At 40.8% G+C, this 24,005-nt stretch overlaps 1 protein-coding gene across 3 annotated transcripts in view; it reads left to right on the forward strand.

Annotated features, from left to right (window-relative positions):
• The first annotated feature begins 860 nt into the window (after positions 1–860).
• Positions 861–24,005, forward strand: part of RBBP8NL (RBBP8 N-terminal like) — an 80,270-nt gene continuing 57,125 nt past the window's right edge. Inside the window, exon 1 of one of the 3 annotated variants that reach the window (XM_016428483.2) lies at positions 861–1,122. The gene's annotated coding sequence lies outside the window, so the exon portion shown is untranslated. Of the gene's footprint in view, positions 1,123–14,614; positions 15,433–24,005 lie in introns of those variants that run through there. The other 2 variants (XM_056812870.1, XM_007475602.3) reach the window with 2 other exon arrangements.

A 24,005-nucleotide genomic window follows, 5' to 3' on the forward strand; every position in this document is an offset into this window, starting at 1 on the left:
CCTAGCTAACTATTAGGAAGTTCTTTCCTGAGGGACATCAAAAGCCTATCTCAAGACCCACTTCCTCTTACTCTTGCTAAAGAAGAGAAACTACTTATTACTATCAGTCAATCAACCAACAACCAGGGGAATCAGGGAAAGACCCTTGAAGGAAGTGGCAGGTAAGCTTAATCTTCAAGAAAACTAGAAATTTCAAGAGCTGGTGGTAAGGAAAGAGAGAATGGAGACAGATGGCATGGTACAAACTAAGAACATCAAGTAGGCTAGTCTGACTGAGGTATAGATTAAATGAGGTTGAAAATTATTTAATCATACTGGAAAGATAGGTTGGAACCAAACTGGAAGATCTTGAAATTCCAAATAGAGGATGATGCATTTTATCCTAGAGGCAACAGGGAGCCACTGAAACTTCTTAAGCTAAGGAGTGATGTGCTCAGACTTGTGCTTTAGAAGTATCAAGTTGACAGCTGTGTAAAGAACAATAGAAGGACCAGCCTGATAATCGGTTACTCTGAGATGCAATACATGTTTGTTCTGCAGGAGCCCTTAATAAGGAAAAAAAGGGTTTAGAAAAGTACTACTGAAGAACCCTTTCTTCTCATATGCTCTAATGACAATTTCTGCCGTTGCCATATGAAAACTTGTGTCATTCAGAGGAGAGGGGGATGCAAATGACTTGTCTCCCTGACCAGATTGTGAGCTCTCAGATGCACACAGACCATTAGCACTAGAATAATAACAATTGCTTACATAGAATTCCCCCCCCCCCCCAGTCTCCACTAACTTCCTATCCCAATCCCTTATTATGACATAGAGGTGGCCCAGAGTTCTCAAAAATAAGGCCAATGGGGCATAAGCAGGGCCAAGCTGGAAAAGCTTTGAGTACGGGACTGGTAATGATCTATATGTCTGCTTTGCAAGGACTAGCCTGGTCAAGGACAAGGAGGCTAATCACCAACATAGCCATAGGTTAAGGAATTTTTTCAGCCCCAGAAATGCTACAAGATTATTTATTAAGACAGAGAGAGACCGTCATCTGCATCAGGGGAGGGACTATCCATCTTAACCGACAAAATCACAGATTCCTAAAGTGTTGAAGTTCTCCCCCAACTGTCTCTTGAAGTAAGTGATAGTTTAGTATTCCATTTTTACAGATGAGGAAACTGAGGAGATTAAGGAGAAATATCTTATCCAAGGTCACTCTCTTAAGTAACAGAATCATCTCAGACATCCACGTGGCCTTGATTCAAAGTAGTAGACTGCAGTGCTCCAGGTGACAAATACCAGACTAATATTCCATTTGGCTTCTTCAACATCTAATAGTGCCAGATGCCTATGTGGCAGGAACTCAGGTATACAATATTCCCACAATCATCTACCCCATTCTTTCTATTCATTTGACCACTAGTTTAGTTCAGGCCCTCAGCACCTCTCACTTGGACTCTTGCAATATTAGTTGTTCATCCTTTGTTTCCAAAGAGAAGCAATTATAGGCTATGTCTAGACTTGTGAATGAATTGAATTGAAGTGAGGCAGAATTGCACAAAGTTGTTGGCCTCACTCTCTCTTCCAGAGTCATCAAGGTCCAGTAGTGAGGCAAAAATCGGGCTGACTGGGCACAGCCCAGATGCAGTAGACAAGCTTGACTTGTCCAACACCTTAACTAAGCTCCATGACAACTACTTCAGCTACCTTCATGGCCCCTAGAACAAACTGTCCTCATTAGCCCATTCTGCCAGAGGAAGTCTTTGCATGCTTGGGAGGGAATGCTCCTAACTCACAGATGGGTTTGAGGCCAGCAGCTTAGCCTCAACTTGGTTTAGCCCATCTGCCAAGATAGTTTTACTAGGGTGTGCCCACTGCCCATGTTCCAGCTTCTTGGAGCCACAGGTGAAAGTTGGATGAAAGGTAGACACCGACAGTGGATGAACAGCCCCGAAAGAGTTCTGCAGTCCCTCACGTCATAGATTGAACACTCCACACACTTCAAATGCAACTATTGCAATAGCCTCCTGATTAGTCTCCTTGCTCTCTTCCTCAATTCATCCTTCAGACAGCTGTCAAAGCCATATTTCTAAAGCACAGGTCTGATGATGATGGTCTTCTGCTCAAGAAACTTTAATGCCTCCCTGTTAACTCTAGGATCAAATGGCAGCAAAAGCCCTTCACAACATGAATCAAACCTCCTTTCTAGCTTTATTGTACAGAATGTCCTGAAATGCTCTGTATGGTTTTAAGCAGATTTAATAGCTCAAAAGCTTTAAAAATCTCTTTAAAGATACTTGAACTAAGATATTTAGAAAACTCCATCTATTAGTCTCTTCACACTCTGCAGTTCAGTCCAGCTTTGCTTGTTAGAAGTTCCTCACACGCAATGTCCCATCTCCTACCTCCATTCCTTTTTCTAGAATATTCCACATATCTCCAGTTGATCCTCATCTCTGCCTCTTAGAACTCCTAGTTTTCTTAAGTGTCTTACTCAAGGTCATACTCATAAGTGACAAAATTACCTCAGAAACCCAGGTACCCCTGATACCATGTCCAATATTAGTACACCACAGTGTCCCAGATGACTAAATGCCATCTCCTCCTGACTCTTTTCCTGATTCCCCAGATGCTAGTGCTTCCCCACCAAATTACCACACATAAGGTATCCCCCACTTTAATTCTTTAATTTCTTTAAATTCTCTACAACTATCACAGTTTCTGGAAAACATGGGAGAAGAGTAAATATTTATTCATTGACTAAGTTGAATTTAATCTAACTGAACTAAAATGAATCCCTTAAGTTCAATGAACATTTTAGGCACAAATGACTGTAACTGCTCTCAGTTGGTTAACTATATGACCGTAGACAAGTTCCTTCCCTTTTCTAGTACTCAGTTTTCTCATCTTTAAAATGAAGAAGTTGTTGGAGGTGGGAGAGCATCTAGGTGGCTCTTTGGATAGAAGAGTCAGACCTAGAGATGGGGTATCCTGGGTTCATATCTAGACTCTTCATAGCTGTGTGACCCTGGGCAAGTCACATATCCCCATCACCTAACCTTTATCATTCTTCTGCTTTGGAACTAATAAAGAGTATTGATTTTAAGATGAAGGGAAGGGTTTTTGTTTGTTTGTTTTAATAATAAAATGAAGAGATTAGATGATGTCCTGGGGAGTTTCTAATTCTATCATTCCCTGAGTCTATGATTGACTGATGAAAATGCCAAGAGTTATTGGGACTTACTGGATAGAGAGCTGGTCTAGGAAGACCTAATTTCAAGCCCCTTGGTCACATAGAGATCTTGGTGAAGTGTATCACTTAACCTCTCAGTGACCAATAAAGCTGGGGAGGACCTTTGATCCAGGTTGTGAAGGGCTTTTGCTGCCATTTGATCCTAGAGTTAACAGGGAGGCCTTAAAGTTTCTTGAGCAGAAGACCATCATCATCAGACCTGTGCTTTAGAAATATGACTTTGACAGCTGCTTGGAGGATAGATGGAGGACAAGAGCAAGGAGACCAATCAGGAAGCTATTGCAGTAGTTGCATTCAAGGTGTTCTAATACTTGGAAGGTTGCAGAGAAGGTGATGATTCACGTTGGTATGTGACGTTCCTCATTAGGAATGCCCTCCATGGAAGAAATCATGAATCTATTTTTAAAAAAACCCGTTAGAGTATCAGGAATCTTTCATCCCTTTTCCATGGCATTAGGGAAGTCTTTCTGAATTGCTGCTACCTCCTTTCACCTACTAAGAGAAGCAGGAATCTAGAATGTGGGTGTGGGGAGATTTTAACAATGTCTAAGTCCCAATGGGTCTCTTTTCAAGGGAAGAATTTACTAAGAGAAAATTCTTTGAACTTTCCCAGATTTTTAGGGAATGAACAAATGACTAGGGCTCCATTTTGTAGCTGAACAGTGACCTCTAGTGGACAGTTCATTGGTGCAGCAGAGCTCTGAGCTCCCCTCAGCCCTGCTGCTTTGGGGAGGGGCTCTTCCCAAGCCTCCTTGGAGAACCTTTTCCAAGTTCCAGTACCCACAGGGCAAATTCAAACGGTCTGCGAGCCCCAGAATTCCCCGAGTGAGTTGAGGGAGAAAGTGCAAGCTTTAGGCAGCTGGACAGAGGGGTGGGGCATGCAAAAATTGTCCTCCCATGCCGAGAAGAGGGGGAGCGGGGCAGCTCCCTGAATGCTGGCTGTGCATGCGTGACATGGCTTTGCCAGCGCAACAAGGGCTCCCTCTGGTCATCAGGCCACCCTAGAGTATCTTAGAATGTCAAAGCTGAAAGAGATTAAAGATGATCTAATCTTAAGGATTTGGCTTTTTGCTTCTGTTTTCACTGGTTTTGTATGTCATGGAGCTCTTAAATAAGCTTGATGAAACTTTTTTTTTTAAACCCTTACCTTCCATCTTGGAGTCAATACTGTGTATTGGCTCCAAGGCAGAAGAGTGGTAAGGGCTAGGCAATGGGTGTTAAGTGACTTGCCCAGGGTCACACAGCTGGGAAGTGTCTGAGGCCAGATTTGAACCTAGGACCTCCCGTCTCTAGGTCTGGCTCTCAGTCCACTGAGCTACCCAGCTGCCCCCAAACTTTTTCTTTTAATGTATAAAATAGAATACCCAGGATTACAAAGAAAACTAGAGTGAAAGACAATTATATATTTTTTTATTTTTTTTTTACAAAAACAAGTTCATGGATACCTGTTTAAGAACCCCTGCCTAATCTCTTTATTTTGTCCAGAGAAGATAGGCATCCTGCCCATGGTCACATAGTAGATTAATGATAGAGCTGATCTGTAGCCAGATGGTCCTTTCCATTCTAGCACTCTGCCTTCATGTAAGGAAGCTCCCAGGAAATGCCATTATCACGGACAGGCAAAAGAGCTTTATTTTTATCTGAACTAAGAGATAAAAACAAAAGTTGTATTTCACATATATTGTGGCTATGCATATTCACATATGTTCTTAACTGTGCAGCTAAGAAAAAGATAACCTCCTCAGAGAGGGAGAGTCTGACTGCACTCTCACCTTATCAGCCCCCTCCAGAGGCCTTGTCACTTCTCTATTGTGACACTGTCCTCCTTCAGGGCTTTACCAAATTCAATCTGTCCTGTTCTACCAGAATCACGGAACTCAGAGCCAGAGCTAGAAAAGTGAATGAATCTAGCATCCTTGCATTAAGGAAAGGAGCCTAGAACCCAGAGAGGGAAGCCATGGCCCAGAGTATGGCACATGAGTAAGTAGAACAGGTATTCAAACACTAAAAAACCAGTTTTCTTCCCCTTCCTCTAGATTGAATTCAGAACAAAAGTACCTTACAAGCCTTTGAGTTCAAATTCGTCATTTTATAAAGGAAGAAAAGAAACTGGCATTCATAGATGGAAAACCAATACTTTCTCTTTCTCTCTCTCTCTCTCTCTCTCTCTCTCTCTCTCTCTCTCTCTCTCTCTCTCTCTCTCTCTCTCTCTCTCTCTCTCTCTCTTTCTCTCTCTCTCTCTTTCTCTCTCTCTCTCTCTCTCTCTCTCTCTCTCTCTCTCTCTCTCTCTCTCTCTCTCTCTCTCTTTCATACACACATATATTCTCTTTCTCTCACACAAATACACATAAACACAACAGAGAAGTTTCCCTCTCCAGACCTCTTTAACAGTTTTCCAGCTTTAAAATTCTATATATCATTGCAGACACATAGACCACATGCTCCCAGAGAAAAGAAATCAGGCTTTAGGCAAGTTTGAACTTTAATACCCTCTATGAGATTTGAGCCTCACAGAGCCTTCCAGCCCTGAGAATGGCTATCACCTTGGTTTTGTTTGTTCAGTCATTCAGTTGTATCTGACTCTTTGTCATTCCATGGACCTTAGCATGCCAAGCCCTTCTGTATTCCTCTAATTCCTGAAATCTATCTAAGCTCATATTTGTTACTTCCATGACACTATGTATATTATCCTCTACCACCCCCTTCTATTTTTGCCTTCAATTTCCCAACATTGGTCTTTTCCACTAAGTCCTGTCTTCTTGTTGTATGACCAAAGTATTTAAGTTTCAGCTTCAGTCTTTGATCTTCCAATAAATAGTCTGAATTAATTTCTTTAAGTACTGAATTATTTGATCTCCTTACTATCCAGAGAACTCTCAAAAGTCTTCTCCAACATCACAATTCAAAAATGTTAATTCTGTGTTGCTCAGCTTTCTTTATAGTCTAACTCTCACAGTCATACATTGCTACTGGAAAACCCATTGCAGAACTGTACAGACCTATGTTGGCAAGATAATGTCTGGTTTTTAGTCCAGATTTAGTTTTCCTTCAAGGAGCAAGCATACTTTAATTTCATGGCTACTGTCACTTTTTTAAGTGATCTTTGAGCCCAATAACATAAAATCTGAGACACTGCTTCCCTTTCTTCTCCCTCTATTTGCCAGGAACCGGTTGCATGATTTTAGTTTTTGTTGATAGTTTTGTTGATAAAAGTTGATTCAAGTCAGCTTTTACACTCTCCTCTTTGACCCTGATCAAGAGGCTTCTTAATTCTTCATTTTCCACCATCAGCATGGTGTCATCTGAATATCTGAGACTGTTAATATTTCTCCTGGCAACCTTTCAGTTTCCAATTCATCCAACCTGGCAAATTCATCTGATGTACTCGGCATATAAATTAAATAAGGTGACAACATACAACATTGTTGTACTCCTTTTCCAATCAGTTGTTCCATGTTTGATTCTAATTGTTGCTTCTTGATATACCTGCAAGTCCTTCAGGAAACAAGTAAGATGATCTGGTACTTCCATCTCTTTGAGGACTTATCATGTTTTGTTGTGATTCAGTCAGTCAAGGGTTTTAGTGTAGTCAATGAAGCAGAAATAGATGTCTTTTCTGGAATTTCCTTGATTTTTCCATAATCCAGCAAATGTTGGCAATTTGGTCTCTACTTCCTCTCCTCTTCAAAAATCAGCCTGCTCTTCTAGAAAATCTCAGTCTACATATTGCTGAAGGCTAGCTTGCAGAAACTTAAGCAGAACCTTGCTAGCATGTGAAATGAGTGTAATTGTCCAGTAATTTGAATATTCTTTAGCATTGCCTTTCTTTAAGATTGGAACATAAATTTATCTATTCCAATCCGGTGGCCACTTTTGAGTTTTCCAAATTTGCTGGCATATTAAGTAAAGCACTTAAACAGCATCATCTTTTAGGGTTTTAAACAGTTCAGCTGTAATTCTGTTGCCTCTGATAGCCTTATTATTAGCAATGTTTCTTAAGGTCCATTTGACTTCATTTTCCAGGGTGTATAACTTAGATCAGTAACCACACCATCATAGATATCAGTAATGTAAAGATTTTTCTTGTATCATCCTTTTATATTTTCTTGCCACCTCTTCTTAATGTCTCCTATTAAGTCCTTACCATTTTTGCCTTTTATAATGTCCATTTTTGCATGAAATATTTTTATATCTTTCATTTTCTTTTAGAGGTTTCTTATCTTTACCATTGTAGTGTTTTCTTCTATTTCTTTGGATTGCTCATTTAAGAAAACCTTCTTATCTCTCTGGTTTTCTCTGAAATTCTGCATTCAGTTGGGTATATCTTTCCTTTACTCCTTTACCTTTCTCCTTCCTTCTTTCTTCAGCTACTCTATTGAAAGAACACAGCTAACTACAGGGAGGTCTATAAGAAGGATTTCACAACAGCCCAGGGATCTGGGATTTCATGACCAAACTCAGCTAGAAAGTGATGTTTTGCTTTTTATTGACTGCTTTTCCAGGACTAACCTCCCTGGTCTTGGAATTTGGCCATACTCATCACCCTGAGTGATACGATCATTGAAAAAGTGAAGTGGCTCAGAGGCTCTCTACAGATTATCCCTTCCTCCCCAGGAGTCTATTCTTCAAGGTAGTAGCAAACAATAATGACTGATTCAACTAGTATATATACTAAGGAGATTGGTATACATGGCTCTACATAACCTGGCTCCTATCTATATTTTCAGCTTTGTCTACTCCTTTTCATGTATCCCTTACTCCAGTCAAACTTGACTACTTGCCAATCCATACACATACTCACATCCCCTCCTCCTGTTGCTTTTGCTCAGGTTGATTTCCTCTTCCAACATTACTCCTCCCATGCCTATGCCTCCTCTACCTCTTGAAATTCATTCCTTTTGGAGTCTTTTAAGGACCCAACTCAATTTCCTCTTCTGTGAAGCCTTCCATTATCCCCTTGATCTCTCCCTCCATCCTCTGAACCCCCCACCTCCCTTTGTACCTATCTTATATATTTTTCATACTCTACTTCCTTATACTATGGTTATGGCTCAAAATCTTATAGCATCTTGAAATGTAAGGCTTTGTATTTTATGCATCTTTGTATTCTCCTCACTGCCTACCACAGGGCTTTGCGCTTAATAGATACTTAATGATGTTTAATGAATGAATGAATGCATATCTGTTTTTCTTAAACATGGAGATGGGCACTATAGCCATTAGAGGGAAGGAAAAGCAACATCTTTCCTAGGAAGATGGTAAATCCAGAGCAAACTCCTCTGTGCTCCCAAGCTCTGCTCCCCAATATTTATGTGCAGGTGAAACGAGAATAAAATAAATATCAAGGGCTGCCTTCAAGGAGAATGTGTCACAAACATATGTCCAGGGTTGGGAGTAGTAAGAGAAATAGTTACTCACTTTCCCTTGGGAACAAGGTTTAAAGGTTTGTGTCACAGAAACCCTAAGAAAAAAGTTATCATAAAAATTATCCTCTCCAAGCCCCTCATTTTGTAGATGGAGAAACTAACCCAAAGGAGTAAAGGGATTTGTCTAAGAATACTCAGGTAGTGAGTCAGCATAAGTAAAGAAACCAAGTCTTCTGATCAAAAATCCAGGGTTCTTTCCATTTCTAGCCCCACTTTCTTTTGACCGTGGGTCTTCTTTTTTGGTACCACTTGAGGGAGCTATCCTTTCCTCCTCTGCCAGACGGGACCTCTCTCCCAAATCCTCCCACTGACAGTGTAGCCACTTGTCACAGCAGGGTGGAGCTATCTAAATTTCGAAGCTTGAGGCCATCAATCTGTTTGCCTGGACCCTGGGGATGTCTCAGATCCTTATCCTAAAAGATCTCTATCTAGTTGGTTAGATAAGCATCACACAACAAAAGAAACTAAGGAATACAGGCCTTTAATTGTCCCAGAGTCCTAAATGGAAGAAAATACATTTCCCTGAATATATGAGAGGAGACAGTTCAGGAAGTTTTTCCTTCCATCCAGCCTTCTCAGGGGATCCTGAGAACATCAGTCCCTGCCATGAGGTCAAGATGACCCCTGTAGTCTGTTTAATCTCCTCTCCTGAATCCTGTGCCAATGACTAGTGAAACAACATAATTAAAAAGTTAAACTCTCCTTTTAAAAAGAGAGAAAGAAAGGGGGGAAAGGGGGAGAAAGAGAGAGAGCAACTGGCAGAAGCTTTCTGATATCTTCTCAGAGTGTATTTCTTTCTGCATGAGTTGTGCTGCTGTTTTTATTTTAAGAGACAAATAAATAAAACCAATGTGTCAATGGCCTCCAACTCCCCCCCCCATCCTCTTCTGCCAGAGAAACCTTTTATAGGGAGCCAACAGTAGCCCTGTTTAGCTCTTTCTTTGCTCCAGACCCCACAATCTAATCCACTTTGGATGCAGTTAGTTCATAAAAGGGGGAAATGGCAACAAAGACATTATTAAAGACATATATGATTGATAGAAAATTTTGGTATATAATGAACAATTGTTTCTGTCTTTGACTTCTCTAGATACAAGTCCAGTAGTGGGGTTGCTAGGTCAGAGGATGTTGGTAGTTTAATCACATTTATTGAATAATTCCAAATTGAAATTAAAAATTCCTGGACCATTTTTCAATTCCTCCAACAATGTATCAGTGTGCTTGTCTTCCCAAAAGAAATGTATGATTGTCATTTATTGAGGGTCATTTATTGCAAGAGATAGGTAAAAAGATCCAAGTGATAAAGTAGGACATGTGAAATAGTAAAATCCAAAAGAAAATCTCCATAAATTCTCTCTAGAGTATAATAGAAAGACATGGTCAAGATTTACATAATAATTTTGAAGGTCTTGGGGAAGAGATGAGGAAAGGAACTTTCTCATATCAGAGAGATGGGGAACTAATTGGACAGAATTTTTCCAATGCTGTCAGATTCTCTACATCAAACAGGAATGTTTTGTTCACTAATAATAATATCTAGCAATAATATAGTATTTAAGGTTTGCAAAGCATTCTATATTTGGTATCTCGTTAGATCTCATATGTATGATATATATATATATATATACCACATGTATAATCTATTATATATATATACTGTATATCATGTCATTTAATTATAGTACAACAATACAAAATAGTATATTGTAGTTGTCTGTCACAATGTAAATCCCTGCCCATTATAAAGCAGGGATGGGAAATTACTGTGAAGTAAAGATAAATGAAATCAAGAAAATATTTTAAAGAAAAGAGAATACATAGAAATCAAGAATACAAAAACAATAATAAAATATTCTCTCTGGAAGAACAGAGACTGTTACATGCAAGACTAAAATAAACTAAGGCAGGTAATAAACACTGAAGACAACAGAAAGATATCTATGGGATTAGCTATGCTAGAGCAAAAGGAGCATCAGAAAAGGGCTAAGACTAACTACTTAGAACAGATAAGATAATGATGATGGATAATACAGAGAAAGTAGAACAAATCAGCACTTTTTTTTCTGTTTTCCCTGCCAAAGAGAATGATTTTCTGGTTCAGAAAGATAGAACAAAAAAAAATAGCTATCAGTTGCAATTCAAGAAAAGTGGGGGGGATATTTTAAAAAGAACACCTCAACAAATTCAAGTCGCTGGGTACAGAAAAAAAACAGCATTCTAGGGTATTGAAGGAAATAGAATTATGAAGCCACTGAAAGTCTGCCACACTGCTCTTGTGGACAAGTTTGAAAGAAGTGGGTTAAATGATAATATAATTAGGAAGATTCAGAACTGATTGAATGACATCCTAAAGTATAGTCTTTAATGGGACTGTGTTAACTTGGAAGCACACTAGTCCAGGGATTTGTCCTTGGCCTTGTTCTTTTTAACACTGTTATCAAAGACTTTAATGAAGTCATAGTTGGCCGGATTATAAAATTTGCAGATGACACAAAGCTGAAAGGGATAACTAATATTTTGGATGATCAAATTGAGACCCAAAAAAGATCTCCCCAAGGGAAAAGACTGAACCAAATCAAATTAGGTGAAATTTAATAAAGATATGCATAAAACCCTATTCTTTGGTTCAAAAAGTCAGTTTCACAAATACAAGATTAGAGGGACATGGCTATACAAGAGTTTGTGTGAAAAAAAATTGGGTGTTCTGGTGAATAGTAAATTCAATATGAGTAAATAATGAGCAAGGGTGATCAAAAAAGGGGGGAAGGGAATTTAACTTGAACTGAATTAAGAGGGGGGAGGGTATCTAAAATAATGGAGGCAATGGCATAGACCTGCTGTTCTCTGTCTTGTTCAGACTCAGTCTGAAATATTGCATTCAGAAATGAACACCACATTTTAAGGCCATTGACAAGCTGAAAAATGACAAGAGGAAGTCAGCTAGGGTGATGCAGAGCCCAGAAGCAAGGCTATATGACTGGCTAAAGGAATTATTATTATTTGTCTTAGAAAGAAGTTTTATGGAGAATGTGATCACTCTCTCCTAATATCACATGGAAGAAAAGAGATTCATAATTCTCACATTTTACTCATGAACTGCTCTGTGTGACCATCCAGACATCTCCTTCAACAGGAGAGTGTGTTATGTTGCAAAATATTTTGGATACGAAACCAAAGGTCTTGGGCTCCAGCCTGAGATCTACCACTATTAACTATGACCTTGGAAAAACCAATAATAATAATAATAAATCCCAGTCATGAGGACAGGTAGGTGGCTTAAGGGATAGACTTCCAGGCCAAGAGATAGGAGGTCTTGGGTTCAAATCTGGCCTCAGATACTGCCCAGCTGTGTGACTGTGGTCAGATCACTTAACCTCCAATTCCTGGCACTTACCAATCTTCTGCTTTGGAACCAATAAACAATATCACATCTAAGATGGAAGGAAGTTACGGGTTTATAAATAAATATATCCCAGTCTCTTTATCACTTAGCTGAATTTGTCCTTGTTTTTGTTCAATTGTTTCAGCCACATCTGACTCTTTGTGACCCCTTTGGGGGTTATCCTGGCAAAATTACTGGAGTGATTTGCCATTTCCTTCTCCAGCTGAGAGATAGATGAGAAAACTTAGGGAAACAGCATTAAATGATTTGTACAGGATCACACAGCTACATTTGAACTCAGGTCTCCCTAACTCCAGGCAGCTGTGCCACTCACTAGCTGCCTTTCCAAGGCTCAACCCTCAGCCTTGAATTGCCTCCATCATTTGCTACTTTTACTCCTAAAACCTGCTGCTGAATGAAGGTGGAGACAACCATAAAGCCATTCTGTCTGGGTCCACTATACATCTATCTTACACAACTTCAATTAAGCCTTCACTGCTGCTAGACAATTCTTTCACGCCTGCCTTATCAACTCACTATGCTTCTCTTCAGTGACTCTCCCAAACCTTTTCATCCCTCCTCAGACCTCCCATGGCACCCTTTCCCTCCACCTCCATGCTCTTGCCTCATATGCTACAGAAAAAATTAAGGCCATGTCCTGAGCTCCCTCTTCTCCCTTTCCCCCATGACATGAAAATATCACTCAGGATGCTTTCTCCTGCCATCCATCAAATCCTTCATCCTTCTCACATGAATAAGTGGCCTTACTCCTTACCCAGGCAAAACCCTCTACCTTCACAGGTGATCCCATTCCTTTCTATATCCTTCAACAGATTTTCCCTTCTGTCATTCCAGTTCTATCACTTATTTGCAACCTCTCTCTGTCTACTGACTCATTACCTACTGTCTAGAAAACATGCCCAATGTCTCCTTGGATCTTCAAAAAAACTCTCATTTGATCCTGACATCCCTGATAACCATAGTCCTATCTCTCTTGGGCCATTTGTGTCTAAACTCCTTGAGAAGGCTGTTTACAATAGGTGGCTCCACTTTCTCTCCTTTCAGACTCTTCTTAACCCCTTACAGTCTGACTTCTGACCTTATCATCCCACCAGAACAGTTCTCAAGTTACTGATGATCTTAGTGGGCAAATCCAATGACTGTTTGCCACAGTTGATCACTCTCTCCTCCTTAATATTCTCTTTTTTTCTAGGTTTTCAGGACATTACTCTCTGTTGGTGGGGGGAAGGTAAGGGTTATGATTTGGGATTACATTTCTAACTGCTTCTTCTCAGTTTTTTTGGTTGGTCTTTATCCAGATCACACCCTCTACTCATACCCTCAGAACAGTCCTGGGTCTCCTTCTCCTTCTATCCTCCTTCATTTGGGGATCTCATCAGTTCCCATGGATTTATATGCTACATACTGATGATTCTCAAATCTATCAATCATACTCTAACTTCTCTGCTGGCCTCTAACGCCAACATCTCCAATTCCCTTTCATACATCTTGAAATGCACATCCAGGAGACAGATATCTTAAACTCAATATGTTCAACACCAAACTCATTACATTTCCCCCTTAAATCCTATTCCCATTCTACCTTCCCTATTATTGTAGAGGGCATCACCATCTTCCTAGTTGCTCAGGCTCATAACCTAGAAGTAATCCTGAATTCTTCATTGTCTCTCACCCCCCACCCCATCCAATCTCTTGCCAAGGTCCATCAATTTTACCTTTGCAGCATTTCTCAATTACAGCCCCTTCTCTCCTCCTACACTGTCACCACTAGATCCTCATCACCTCATGCCTGAGATATTGAAAGAGGCTATTGTTGAATCTGCCTGCCTTAAATCTCTCCCTACTCTAATCTATCCTCATTCAGCAATTTAGAGATTTTTCTAAAGTGCAGATCCAACTGTGTATTGTCACCCCATACTCAATCAACTCTACTGGCTCCCTCACCTCCAGAATCAAATATACAATCCTCTGCTTGGCTTACCCAGCCTAACTCCCTCCTACCTTTCCAACCTTCTTATACCTTGTTCCCTACCATTATTCCAGTGACATTGGCCTATTTGCTATTCCTAGAACAAGAAACTCTGGGTATTTTCTCTGATTGCTCCCAAGCCTGGAACTCTCTCCCTCCTCATCCCTGGCTGATGACTTCTCTGGTTTCCTTCAAGTCACAACTAAAATCCTACCTTCTACAGAAAGCTTTTCCTCTCAGCTCTTAAATCCACTGCTTTCCCTGTTAATGATTTCCTATCTCTCCTGTATGCATTTTGTTTGTATATATTTGTTTATTCATCTTCTCCCTCATTAGATTGTGAGCCCCTTGGGGACAAAGGCTGTCTTTTGTCTCTTTTTGTTTTGCCAGCACTTATCGAATAATAGGAACTTAATAACTGTCTAGATTGATTGATTGATTAATAAATAATAATAACTGACATTTAAGCAACACTCCAAGGTTTACAATGTGCTTTACACAAATTTTCTCATTTCTCAAATAACCCTATAAGGTAAGTACTATTTTTATCCCTGTTTTACAGATAAAAATTAAAATGATACTAGTACTAATAATAATGATAGTTAACATTTATTTGGTGCTTACTAAATGCCAGGCATTATGCTAAGCACTTTACTATTATTACCTCATTTGCTCCTCACAACAACCCTGGGAGGTAGGTGCTATCCTCATCCTATAAATGAGGAAACTGAGGCAAACAGGGTTAAGTGACTTGTCCAGAAGCACTCAGCTAGTAAGAATCTGAGGCCAGCTTTCAACTCTAGTCTTCCTGATTCCAGATCCAGTGCTCAGGCTACTGCACCACCTTGCTAATCTCTAAGCCTCAGCTCCCTCTTCTGTAAAATAGTAACGACCTGTGAGGTCCTCTTTCCTTTCACTTCTGGCATCATGGGGTTCTGGGAGATGAGACAGAGCTAGGGAGTTTTCTTCCTCCCACCCAAGCAGGGACATGTTTTCCCCACTGCCCAAAACAGAAGTGACCTTAAAGTCAGAATGCATTTCTTGAACTGGACCTGTTTGTTAACTGGATTGACTTCAACCAACAGTACAGGCTGAGCCGTAATTATGAGAAAACAATCAGATCTCTATTTGAGTTCACACCCTACCCGTTTTACCACTTTTTTGTGTTATAGCAGAACTTGTTCAGCAACTTCGGCTTGGCTTTCCCTCCTTTCTGCTTCTGGATTGAAGAAACGCAAACCAGTATAGCGAGTTTGGTCAAAAATTATGGCTTATTGTCTGTGCAAGTTCACACACTGCTCCTTTATAGCTCTCCTGTGTACCAGGAGATCATTTCTTGACTCAAAGGTAGAGGCCGGGACCGGGCACCAGAAGACCAGAGGGGCAGAGCCACGATGTAAGTACCAGGGGCCTGCCGGCGCCCTGATGCTCTAGGACTCAGGAATGTCTATGAAACAGAGAGGAGCACTGACTTCGGTGTGTAACTGTTGGGGAGGAAGAGAAAGGAAGATGGATCTCCGGAGCTTAAGGTTCCTCCGGTGTGGGAGGGAGCTGAGTGCCAGGCGCTATCCTCAGGGAGGCCAGGGGGCTGCCTCTCTTTGGAAACAGGGTTCTACCTCCGCTCCACTCCCCTCCCTGAACAGGGTCTATTCCAAGCCTGGAATCCCAAAACATTTCTCTAGTTGCTCAGTTGGCAGGAGAGGGTTTGCTTTTCCCTACCAAGAAGTGATTTCTTACCCCAACCCCCACCTTGCAAGGAAGGGCTAGAATCCCTGGAGTTTGCCCCAGCTGCCTCCGCTGGACAGTAGTGAATGAAATTGTTGCCTTAAATGGACCTGGAGGAGGGAATCATAGCGTCCTCTCTAAGGAGGGCCACTAGGCTGAGTGGGAGAACTCAGGAAAGCTGGATGTCAGTCCTAGCTTCTTTTGAGAAGTCATTTGAGTAGAACCCCAAATCTCCTTTGCTTCTCTTTCCATCCCCAGTCTGAGACAGGGACTATGGCGAGGTGAGAGCAACAAGCAGATAGCATAAAGGGCACTGCTCTGTTGGGTACTAGCTCAGATGTCCCCAAACCCCTTATTTGGGAGAGGGAGAGGAACTATGGGACCTGGGTGGGGGAGGAGGGAAAGGTGTTCCCATCTCCACCCTTTCCACATTATTCCCGTTTAGGGGTAGGAAAGCTGCCATGGCTCTCTGAACTGGAAATGACTTTGCTTTGGGCTTCCAGATTTACCCCATTTTAGAGATTTAACCCTCCTATCCAGCACCAGTGAATTAATTGTTTTCCTGCAAGCTCCTGGGACTACATCCCACCGAGTCTGCCCTTGTGTCCACCCAGCCCCCAGCTCTCACGCCAGGCCATCCTTTGTGCTCCACCCCGAAGGCAGCTGTTTGACTTCACCCTGGCCCAGGAGTCAGGTTGCAGTGGTTTCTGTTACCTGAGCTGCAGGGGACAGGAGAGCAAGCTGACACCTCAGGTCCTCAATCCGGCATTGTTCCTATATGTGTGTATATGTGTATATGAGCCACCTGCAATGGGCACGTCTCTGAGTGGAGGTATTCATGTATGTGTGCTATCAGGCATGCATGTTGTACCAGCCAGAGGAGAAAAGACATTATCTGCCTATGTGGTCAAAGCTACACATGTGTATATGTGTAGGCATCTGCAGCTGTATCATCGGTGTGTTTATAGGTGTGCATGGGAATGTATGTATAAATAACTCAATTTTCTGCAGGATTTTAATGTTTACAAAGTCCTTTCCTTCTATTAAGTCCTGAGAGGTTAGGTAGTACAGATAGGCATAATCATCCCTATTTTTGCAGGCAAGGAAACTGAGTCTCAGTTCATTTCATTGGGAAGAGAAAGTCATCTAAGAAGGGGAAAGGAAGGTGTAACAAGGTGACTCTTGATTTATCTGAATTGGGAATGGCCTGATAGTCTAGTCATAATGAATAAATGAAGCAAGTATTTTTAAGCATTAATTTGTGCCAAGTATTGTGCTAAGCTCTTTATAAATATCATCTCAGATGATCTTCACAACAGCCCTGAGAGGTAGGTGCTATTATTATCTCCATTTAATAGTTAGGGAAACTGAGGCAGGCAGAAGTTAAGTAACAGAGTCACAAAGAAAGTATCTTAGGTCAAACTTGAATTCAGGTTTTCCTGACATGGAGCCAAATGCTCTGCTCATTGTCATTGTTGTTCAGTCATTTTCAGTGAAATTGGACTCTTTGTGATCCATTTTGGGGTTTTCTTGGCAAAGATACTAGAGTGATTTGCCATTTCCTTCTCCATCTCATTTTATAGATGAGAAAACTTGGGTAAGTAGGGTTAAGAGATTATTGACCCAGGGTCATACAGTAATTGCCTAAGGCTGGATTTTAACTGAGGAAGTTGAGTCTTCTTGACTCCGGGCCTGGCACTCGATCCAGCGCACCACCGAACACTTGGAATAATGGACATCTATTCATATGATTGTAGATTTAGCACCAGAAGGGAAGTTAAAAGTCACATGTAGTCCAAATTCTTCATTTTGCAGATGAGAAAACTGAGACCTAGAGTGGGGGTAGTTACTTGCTCAAGGTCAAATGGGTAGTAAGTGCCAGAGATTCTAACCCAAAACCTCTGACTCCAGTTCTCTACTGTACCAAGCTGCCTCCCTTCTTTGACTTCTTTGACATTTGTCTGCATCACACAATTAGCATGTTATTGCTTTCTTCCCTATTCTCTAAATGTCTGTATCATATAATTAAACATCTAATCACAATCACATTGTTCTATATCCTTCACTAACTATTCCATGGCTTTGAGAATTATCTGTCAAAGCAGATTGCAAACTCCCCAAGGGCAAGAAGGAATTGTCTCCTCCTGTCAATCTCTTATTACCCAGCATAAGGCTAAGCACAGGTTCCTGGACCAAGATAGACCAGACAAAGTCTAACATCTAGTGAGATCCCTTTAGTCCACTTTTATCCTGAAAGTACAATTTTAAGCCATGTTGTCTTCAAGTGATCTTCTTACCAAAGGGGCTCCATCTATGTGGGAGAAAGGAAAAGAGGAGAAAGACAGAGACAGAGAGAGAGAAAGAGAAGAGAGAAAATAGAGACAGACAAAGAAAGAGTGGAGACTGAGAGAGGAGGAGGAGGAAGAAGAAGAAGAGAAGGAGGAGGAAGCAGGGAAGAGGAGGAGAAAGAGGAGGAGGAGAAGGAGGAGGAGAAGGTAAAGGAGAAGGAGAAGGAGAAGGAGAAAAAGAAAGAAGAAGAAGAAGAAGAAGAAGAAGAAGAAGAAGAAGAAGAAGAAGAAGAAGAAGAAGAAGAAGAAGAAGAAGAAGAAGAAGAAGAAGAAGAAGAAGAAGAAGAAGAAGAAGAAGGAGAAGAAGGAGAAGAAGGAGAAGAAGGAGAAGAAGAAAAGAGTAAGCAGGAAAAGGAAAGAGATTTTTAAAAAAGGAGAAGGAGAGGAAGAATGAGAGGAAGGTAGGTGAGAGCTAAACAGATTGAATTCACTAAATTGTCTTCCCTTTGCTTCAAGACAGTAAAGCACAAAAAAAAAAACTTGTCTTGGCTTTCTAGTTTTTGGTTTAGGAAAAATATTACAACTAAGGGACAGGGCAAGAAAGGGTAATTAGAAACCTTTCTTCTTCCTAAGCAAATACAGACTCCAGCAGGCAAATACAGGGCCCTATTGAGAGGCGCATTGGAACACTTCACACACATAGGGATCCAAATACAGTGAAGGGCTTTGTAGGGCCAGGATACTGCTGCTATTGTCTATTCTCAGACAGACTTCACACTTGTCTAACAAACAGAGCCTCCCTGGTGCAAAGAGGATGGAGCTTTTCTGTACTTTCCCTTTTATTAAAGGGAACAGAACTTTGTTGAACACATTAGGGAGACAAAGCAGAGGAATAGACTTCTTGGGTCTATTCCTGGTTCACCTGCTGACTCAATGTGCTTTTGTGTCAAAAAGTCAGTCCTTATTTTGCTACAGCAAATTCCAAGGGACCATCGAAATGTCTTTCTTCATGTTGGGATGTTGTTGTGTTGAAATAAGAGAGTGGTCCACTGGGACTTGAAAGCTTTCTGTAATGTGGAGATTTGAGCCCCTGATGACTCCTGTTCAGAATCTTCTGAGTCTTGAGGGCAAGTGTGGAATTCCCTAAAAGAAAAAGGAGAAGACTAGAGGGCAGGATATTGATACCGAACATTAAAAAGGCCAAGAAGTATTCAAAGCCCGAATTGATAAGAATGGTGTGAGGGCATTGAAAATTGTCATCCAAGGAATTTTGTAAGCTATAAACATCTATATAAATATAGGCTATGATTATTACCCACTGTTGTCTGTCTCCAAGCATTTGAAGAGCTATCATATGGAGAGTGAGTAAGCTTGTCTTAGTCCCATAAAACAGAAATGAAGAAATAGGTGGAAGCTTCAGGGACACGGATTTCAGCTCAATATAGATTAAAAAAAAAAAGCTTCCTAGTAAGTATAGCTGTCCAAAAATAGACCACCTCTAACAATAAGTTTCCATATTAAAACAAGTTCTCCATCACCAGAGGTCATCAAGTAGAAACTTAAAGGAGGGATTTATGCTCAGACATGAGCCAAACTAGATGACCTCTGGGGTCCATCTAGCTCTGAGATTCTTTGGTATCTTTAAGAAACAGATATTGAGTAAATTAAAATTTAAATTTATTTAAATTTATTATATGTAAATTAATTTAAATTAAATACATTTCCAAGAAATTTTAGGGCCCTGGCTCATAATACACATGCTCCTATATAGATGAAACAAATTTAGGAGAACCTAAGAGGCCCAAAGGAACTAAAGCCAAACTGCAAAATATTCACATCCCAAAATAAATGGAGAAAGCCATTGGGAAGAGTACAGCTGAAAAATATACGGAGCATTGAAGGTCATTGAAGGAAAGGGAAAAGGAAGGGAATAAGCATTTATTAAGCACCACTATATACCAGATTCTATCAACTGATCCTCACAACAATCCTGGGAGGTGTTATTATCATCCTCATTTTATGAAAAAAACGGAGAAAGACAGATTTAAATGGCTTGCCCAGGATCACACAGCTAGAAAACATCTGAGACTGGATTTGAATTCTTGTTTTCCTGACTTAAGTCTCAGTGCCCTATTATTAGCTGTACTGTTTGATTATTATTTTTTAATGTGATTCTTTCTGGAAATGACCTATAAATCTGACCCAGGAAAAGGCAGATTACCAGAGAATAGGTTCTATACTCCTAAATCAAGTCTGGGTTGGTAAAGAAGATAGAACAATGGATCATTCAAGAGTCAAGGACAAACAAATAGTTGATGAATGAATGAATCCTATGGATTCTTTCCTTTGGCCACCTAGATAATTGACCTTCTTGGGGTGAGCCTGCCTGTCTCCTATTATGGTCATTCCATCCCAGTCTGAGATTTTGGTGACTTTGAAACAAAAACAAAAATCTTCCGTTGGTTCAAGGAAAGTTTAAAAAAAAGATGAAAATCCAGCCACCAAGCCTTCAGTAAGCTGTGTAGTGCTCCCAGGGCTAAGGTGAATTTTTTCATTAAAGGTTAAACTGCTCCAGGCCCCAGGAATGGGACAAAAAGCAGCCAATGAGAACCAAGTCTCCAGATATCTGTGGGCAGACTTTGCATGAACTCCCAGCCAGCCTGGGCTAAGGCAGTCTGGCAGAGCAGGAGGTTTGCAGGAGTGCCCACTAAGATGAGGATCCTGTTGCCTAAGGAGGCTGTACTGGGGATGATCCACCCCCCACAACATTCCACAAGTCCAACACACACCCCTCCCAAGAGCCAAGGCAGCTGGGAAATGGGGGGTTTAAAAGGAGAACCCAAAGAACTTAGAGCAAAACAATAGTGGGCTGAGTAGAAGGAGGAGGAGGATTCCAGAAGAGAACCTGAAGGGCAGGAAATCTGAAACCAAGACCCAGCTCAGTTACTTGAGCTGGGAGGCTCTGAAACTCCCAATCCCCCATTGGCCTTCATGGCTGGTGAGCATGCAAAGAAACAGGACAGGCTGCAGCCACTGACCAGCCTCAAGGTGAAATGGCCAGCTTCTAAATGGCCAGTTTCAAAAGGAGTTTTCAGTCTCCTTTCCCAACCCAAGGAAAATCTCTGAGGTGGTAGGGAGAAAGGAATGAAGAGGCCAGACATCGTGCTTTTTAGAATCTCAACATGTTACAGCTAAAAATAACTTAGAGATCTAGTCCAAGTCCCTTAGTGAGAAGATTTGTTCATTCATTCTGATGACTGATGATCAATTACTGATGAGTTGGGGACCCAAGCTCAACACATAGAATGAGACTCTTACTTTCATAAACCCATAGGACTTAAGGTTGGAAAGGACTTTGAGGGTCATCCCATTGAAATTAATCATTTTATAAATGAGGACATTGAAGGCCAGGGAGGCAAGTGACTTCTGAGATCAGGCAGGTAGCAGAGTGGGATTTGAACCCTGGACTTCTTACTCTATTCTTCATGGCCTTCCCAATGTGTCAAACTCATTCTTCAGAGATTTCTCATACTAGTAGGAGAGGTAGAACAGAGATAACTATAGCATAAGCTATAACATTCAGTACCATAGATTTATTTTTATCCAAAGTTTTCATTGGTATTTAGATGGTGGGATAAAGAAAAAGGGTATGAACTACAAAAGGATTTATGAAGAGGAAGGCTTCAAAGAAGGCCTCACCATGGAGGAGAAGATACAGAGGTTCCTAGGGAGTAGAGACTGTTTCATACTTTATATTTGTACTCCCTGGGCAGCTCAGTGGCATAGTGGATAGAGCACTAGGTTTAGAATCAGGAAGACCCATCCTCATGAGTTCAAATTTGACCTCAGATACTTACTAGCTGTGTGATTCTGTCCAAATTAATTAACCCTTTGGTCTCAGTTTCCTCATCTGTAAAAATGACCTGACTAAAATAATGGCAAACCACTCCAGTGTCTTTGCCCCAAAAACCCCAAATAAGGTCACAAAGAGTCAGACCTGACTGAAAATCCTGAACAACAATAATTTGTACCCCCTACCACTGAGAGCATTCCCTAGCACATTGTAAATTATTTACAAATGCTTCCTGAGAGATTGGTTAATCCATTTAAACTGATTCCTGAAGGATAGGAAAAAATGAGGTAACTGGGGAGCTTAAAGAAATGCTTCAACCAAGGTAACTAGCAGAGCTGAACACAAACTTAGCACATAGTTGACCCTAAATAAATACTTTTTAAAAAAATTCTTACCTTCCATTTTAGAAAAAATACTGTGTATTTGTTCCAAGCAGAAGAAGAATAGCAAGGTCTAGGCAATGGGGGTTAAGTGACTTGCCCAGGGTCACACAGCTGGGAAGTGTCTGAGGTCAAATTTGAACCCAGAACCTCCCATCTCTAGGCCTGGCTCTCAATCCACTGAGCTACCCAGTTGTCCCCAGGATAGATTTGAACTCATGACTATAAGTCTTCTTGAATCCAAATGTAGTACTCTATCCACTCTGCTACTGAGCTACTTGCTCAGGGAGTACAAGTATAAAGTATGAAACACAACTAAGCCCCTGAATAAATACTTGTTGACTAGCTGACTAAAACCCAGGTCTCCTCACTCCATTGTTCTTATACCCAGCCTACCAACAGGGATCTGAATCTCTAGACTAATAATTTTTCCTTGTTTACATCTAAATAGCCCTGCATGCTTCTTCCATTTAGATCTGAGCCCACGGGAGCCCCCTTCAATCTAGGAAAGGTCTCATACCCTAAAGCCCACAGTAATAATATTTGGAACACAAGGAGGGAAAATCAATCCTGTCCTAGACCCCTTCTGTTACATCAGGGCTTTACATTGTATCCTCCAGACTGTCTCCTAGAGCACAACACAGCCCAGGGAAGGTAGGGGACGAAGGGGGTGAATAGAGGGCTTTAAAGGAGAGAATGGGGAGCCAAGATAAGCCAACACAAAGCCTGCCCTCTCCCAGGGTATATCCTCCTCTGTCTAGGATCATTTTGTCCAGGCCAGGGGGACTGAACCTGAGCTAGGTCCAGGTTCCACAAATTGAATATACACTGGATAGACTAAAGCTTTTAGAGCACACAGGCCATGCAATATTAGAACTGGAAGAAGACTCAGAGATCATTTCAATTCCTCATTTTACAGAGAAGGAAGCTGAGACCCAGAGAGAAGAAATTACTTTTCTAAGGTCACAGAGCCAGAAAGTAGCAGAGCTGAGGGCAGAAATTAAGCCTTCAATGATCTTTCTAATTAGCTGAGAACACTGAGAGCCCAGAAAGAAAAAAAAAAATATATATATATATATATATATACACATATATATAAATATATAAAGGGATTATATATATATACAAAGATATATAATATATAAGGGGATTTTTATATATGTAAAGAGATTTATATATAATGTATATGGGGATTTATATATAAATATAGAAATAAAATAAATACAGAAATATTTAAAATATAGAATATATGTATAGAAAAGAAAATAAGTCTATAAAATAAAAATAAATATTTAAGTATTTTAAAATAAATATATAAAATACATATATATCTATAAATCCCTTTGCCCTTTTAAAAGCTCCAGCCCCAGGGCTATACCCCACCCCCACTCTGCCTAACTTAGCTCATGGACATGGCCACACCAGTCACACCCTCTGCAAGGCCCCAGATCCTGCAAAGCTGATCGGAACATGCCTGGAGAGGAAAAACCCGCCAAGCTCTGCCAAACTGGTTAGGCTGTTCCTTCAAGCAGGAGGATGGAAAGGGCGGAGGCTTTTTTTTTTTTTTAATGACTTGGGTTCATTCAACCCATAACTAATAAACTTCTTTCTATAAGCAAATAGTGCTGAAGTGGAGACTTTGCCCCCGGCACCAACTAAACCTGGACTGGAACTCAGAGATGTTTCCGGGGATATCCAAGAGATGGGCGCGGACAGACACAGG

The sequence above is a fragment of the Monodelphis domestica genome, chromosome 1 (genome assembly GCF_027887165.1).
Source record: "Monodelphis domestica isolate mMonDom1 chromosome 1, mMonDom1.pri, whole genome shotgun sequence".
Taxonomy (NCBI): domain Eukaryota; kingdom Metazoa; phylum Chordata; class Mammalia; order Didelphimorphia; family Didelphidae; genus Monodelphis; species Monodelphis domestica.